The 5,105-nt window shown below is 42.5% G+C and overlaps 1 non-coding gene across 1 annotated transcript; it reads left to right on the forward strand.

Annotated features, from left to right (window-relative positions):
- The first annotated feature begins 4,158 nt into the window (after nt 1–4,158).
- LOC130958437 (small nucleolar RNA R71) lies at nt 4,159–4,266 on the forward strand. The gene has a single exon (XR_009077559.1). It is a non-coding gene; the product is annotated as a small nucleolar RNA R71 (small nucleolar RNA).
- Nucleotides 4,267–5,105: the final 839 nt, after the last annotated feature.

Below are 5,105 nucleotides of genomic sequence, written 5' to 3' on the forward strand. Positions count from 1 at the left end.
TTGCTAAAGTCCCCAATTAGAGGTGTCCAGGGTTCTTAAGCACACTCTTATTTGCCTTGGATCACAACTCTTATTATTATTTTTTTCGTTTTCTTTTTTTTTTTCTTTTTGAATAGCAATGCTTTTTCTTGCTTCAAGAATCATTTTATTGATTTTTCAGATCCTCAATAACATGTCTCCTTTTTCATCATTCTTTCAAGAGCCAACATTCATGAACCACAAATTCAAAATACATATGCACTGTTTAAGCATACATTCAGAGAACAAAAATATTGCCACCACATCAAAATAATTAAACTATTATAAAATTCAAAATTCATGCAATTCTCCCTTTTTCAATTAAGCACGTTTTTATTCAAGAAAGGTGATGGATTCATAGGACATTCATAACTTTAAGGCATAGACACTAAGACACTAATGATCATAAGACACAAGCATGGATAACATAAAGCACTAAAATTCGAAAAACAAAGGAATAAAGAACAAGGAAATCAAGGAATGGGTCCACCTCAGTGATGGCGGCTCTTCCTTGCTTTTGAAGGTCCTATGGAGTGCTTGAGCTCCTCAATGTCTCTTCCTTGCCTTTGTTGCTCCTCTCTCATGATTCTTTGTTCTTCTCTAATTTCATGGAGGAGAATGGAGTGTTCTTGGTGCTCCACCCTTAGTTGTCCCATATTGGAACTCAACTCTCCTAGGGAGGTGTTTAGTTGCCCCCAATAGTCTTGTGGAGGAAAATTCATCCCTTGAGGAATCTCAGGGATCTCATGATGAGTGGGATCTCTTGTGTACTCCATCCTTTTCGTAGTGATGGGCTTGTCCTCATCAATGGTGATGTCTCCCTCTATGTCAACTCCCACTGAATAACAGAGGTGACAAATGAGGTGAGGAAAGGCTAACCTTGCCAAGGTAGAGGTCTTGTCCGCCACCCTATAGAGTTCTTGGGCTATAACCTCATGAACCTCTATTTCTTCTCCAATCATGATGCTATGGATCATGATAGCCCGGTCTATGGTAACTTCGGACCGGTTGCTAGTGGGAATGATTGAGCGTTGTATGAACTCTAACCATCCTCTAGCCACGGGTTTGACGTCATGCCTTCTCAATTGAACCGGCTTTCCTCTTGAATCTTGCTTCCATTGTGCGCCCTCTTCACATATGGTTGTGAGGACTTGGTCCAACCTTTGATCAAAGTTGACCCTTCTAGTGTAAGGGTGCTCATCTCCTTGCATCATAGGCAAGTTGAACGCCACCCTCACACTTTCCGGACTAAAATCCAAGTATTTCCCCCGAACCATAGTAAGATAATTCTTTGGATCCGGGTTCACACTTTGGTCATGGTTCTTGGTGATCCATGCATTGGCATAGAACTCTTGAACCATCAAGATTCCGACTTGTTGAATGGGGTTGGTAAGTACTTCCCAACCTCTTCTTCGGATCTCATGGTGGATCTCCGGATATTCACCCTTTTTGAGTGAAAAGGGGACTTCGGGGATCACCTTCTTCAAGGCCACAACTTCATAGAAGTGGTCTTGATGCACCCTTGAGAGGAATCTATCCATCTCCCATGACTCGGAGGTGGAAGCCTTTGCCTTCCCTTTCCTCTTTCTAGAGGTTTCTCCGGCCTTGGATGCCATAAATGGTTATGGAAAAACGAAAAAGTAACGCTTTCACCACACCAAACTTAAAATGTTTGCTCGTCCTCGAGCAAAAGAAGAAAGAAGGGAGTAGAAGAAGAAGAAATGAGGAAGAGGGAGATGGTGGTGGATTCGGCCAAGGAGGGTGAGAAGTGGTGTTTAGGTAGTGGGAAAATGAAGGGGTAAAGAGGGGTTTATATAGGAAAGAGGGGGATGAGGGTTCGGCCATTTGAGGGTGGGTTTGGGAGGGAAAGTGGTTTGAATTTGAAGGGTGAGGTTGGTGGGGTTTTATGAAGGATGGATGTGAGTGGTGAAGAGAAAGATGGGATTTGATAGGTGAGGGGTTTTTGGGGAAGAGGTGTTGAGGTGATTGGTGAATGGGGGAAGAAGAGAGAGAGTGATGGTAGGGTCCTGTGGGGTCCACAGATCCTGTAGTGTCAAGGAAAAGGCATCCTTGCACCAAATGGCATCAAAATCCACGTTTTGAGCCTTTTCTGGCGTTAAACGCCGGGCTGGTGCCCATTCCTGGCGTTTAACGCCAGGTTGTTGCCCTTTACTGGCGTTTAACGCCAGTCTGGTGCCCCTTTCTGGCGTTAAACGCCCAGAATGGTGCCAGACTGGGCGTTAAACGCCCAACAGCTAGTATTACTGGCGTTTGAACGCCAGTTTCTTCTTCTCCAGGGTGTGCTGTTTTTCTTCCTGTTTTTCATTTTGTTTTTGCTTTTTTCATTATTTTTGTGACTTCTTATGATCATCAACCTACAAAAAAGATAAAATAACAAAAGAAAATAATTAATTATAAAACATTGGGTTGCCTCCCAACAAGCGCTTCTTTACTGTCATTAGCTTGACAGAGGACTCTCATGGAGCCTCAGAGATGCTCAGAACCGTGTTGGAACTTCCCAACACCAAACTTAGAGTTTGATTGTGGCCTCCCAACACCAAACTTAGAGTCTGACTGTGGGGGCTCTGTTTGGCTCTGTTTTGAGAGAAGCTCTTCATGCTTCTTCTCCATGATGACAGAGGGATATCCTTGGGCCTTAAACACCAAGGATTCTTCATTCACTTGAATGATCAACTCTCCTCTATCAACATCAATCACAGCCTTTGCTGTGGCTAGGAAGGGTCTGCCAAGGATGATGGATTCATCCATGCACTTCCCAGTCTCTAGGACTATGAAATCAGTAGGAATGTAATGGTCTTCAACCTTAACCAGAACATCCTCTACAAGTCCATAGGCTTGTTTTCTTGAGTTGTCTGCCATCTCTAGTGAGATTTTTGCAGCTTGCACCTCAAAGATCCCTAATTTCTCCATTACAGAGAGGGGCATGAGGTTTACACTTGACCCCAAGTCACACAAGGCCCTCTTGAAGGTCATGGTGCCTATGGTACAAGGTATAGAAAACTTCCCAGGATCCTGCCTCTTTTGAGGCAATTGCTGCCTAGACAAGTTATCCAGTTCTTTGGTGAGCAAAGGGGGTTCATCCTCCCAAGTCTCATTTCCAAATAACCTGTCATTTAGCTTCATGATTGCTCCAAGGTATTTAGCAACTTGCTCTTCAATGACATACTCATCCTCTTCAGAGGAAGAATACTCATCAGAGCTCATGAAAGGCAGTAGTAAGTCCAAGGGAATCTCTATGGTCTCAGTTTGAGCCTCAGATTCCCAAGGTTCCTCATTGGGGAACTCATTGGAGACCAGTGGACGTCCAGTGAGGCCTTCCTCAGTGGCGTTCACTGCCTCTTCTTCCTCCCAGAATTCGGCCATATTTATGGCTTTGCACTCTCCTTTTGGATTTTCTTCAGTGTTACTTGGGAGAGTGCTTGGGGGAAGTTCAGTAATTTTCTTGCTCAGCTGACCCACTTGTCCTTCCAAATTCCTAATGGAGGATCTAGTTTCAGTCATGAAACTTTGAGTGGTTTTGATTAGATCAGAGACCATGGTTGCTAAGTCAGAGGTATTCTGCTTAGAGCTCTCTGTCTGTTGCTGAGAAGATGATGGAAAAGGCTTGCCATTGTTAAACCTGTTTCTTCCACCATTATTATTGAAACCTTGTTGAGGTCTCTCTTGATTCTTCCATGAGAAATTGGGGTGATTTCTCCATGAAGAATTGTAGGTGTTTCCATAGGGTTCTCCTAGGTAATTCACCTCTTCCATTGAAGGGTTCTCAGGATCATAGGCTTCTTCCTCAGATGAAGCATCCTTAGTACTGTTTGGTGCATTTTGCATTCCAGACAGACTTTGAGAAATCAGATTGACTTGTTGAGTCAATATTTTATTCTGAGCCAAAATGGCATTCAGAGTGTCAATTTCAAGAACTCCTTTCTTCTGGCTAGTCCCATTGTTCACAGGATTTCTTTCAGAAGTGTACATGAATTGGTTATTTGCAACCATTTCAATCAATTCTTGAGCTTCTGCAGGCGTCTTCTTCAGATGAAGAGATCCTCCAGCAGAGCTATCTAAAGACATCTTGGATAGTTCAGAGAGACCATCATAGAAAATACCTATGATGCTCCATTCAGAAAGCATGTCTGAAGGACATCTTCTGATTAATTGTTTGTATCTTTCCCAAGCTTCATAGAGGGATTCTCCATCCTTCTGTATGAAGGTTTGGACTTCCACTCTAAGCTTACTCCATCTTTGTGGTGGAAAGAACTTTGCCAAGAAGGCATTGACTAGCTTTTCCCAAGAGTCCAGGCTTTCTTTAGGTTGGGAGTCCAACCATATTCTAGCTCTGTCTCTCACAGCAAAAGGGAATAGCATCAGTCTATAGACCTCAGGGTTAACCCCATTAGTCTTGACTGTGTCACAGATTTGCAAGAATTCAGCTAAGAACTGATGAGGATCTTCCATTGGAAGTCCATGGAACTTGCAATTCTGTTGCATTAGAGAAACTAATTGAGGCTTAAGCTCAAAGTTTTTTGCTCCAATGGCAGGGATAGAGATGCTTCTCCCATAGAAATCAGGAGTAGGTGCAGTAAAGTCACCAAGCACCTTCCTTGCATTGTTGGCATTGTTGTTGTTTTCGGCTGCCATTTGTTCTTCTTCCTTGAAGAATTCGGTCAGGTGCTCTAAAGAGAGTTGTGTTTTGGCTTCTCTTAGCTTTCTCTTCAAGGTCCTTTCAGGTTCAGGATCAGCCTCAACAAGAATGCCTTTGTCTCTGCTCCTGCTCATATGAAAGAGAAGAGAAACAGAAAGTGTGGAATCCTCTATGTCACAGTATAGAGATTCCTTGAAATGTCAGAGGAAAAGAGAAATAGAAAGAAGAAGGAGAAGAAGAATTCGAACTTTAGTTAGATAAGGTTCGAATTGTGCATTCAGAAGGAGTGGTACTCCATAAATAGAAGGATGTGGGAAGGAGGGAAGAGAATTTTCGAAAATTCAATTAAAAGATTTTGAAAACATTTTGAAAATTTGATTGATAATTTTCGAAAATTAAAAGTGAAAAAGAAATCAAGTGATTTTTGAAA

This window comes from Arachis stenosperma, chromosome 10 (assembly GCF_014773155.1).
Source record: "Arachis stenosperma cultivar V10309 chromosome 10, arast.V10309.gnm1.PFL2, whole genome shotgun sequence".
NCBI lineage: Eukaryota > Viridiplantae > Streptophyta > Magnoliopsida > Fabales > Fabaceae > Arachis > Arachis stenosperma.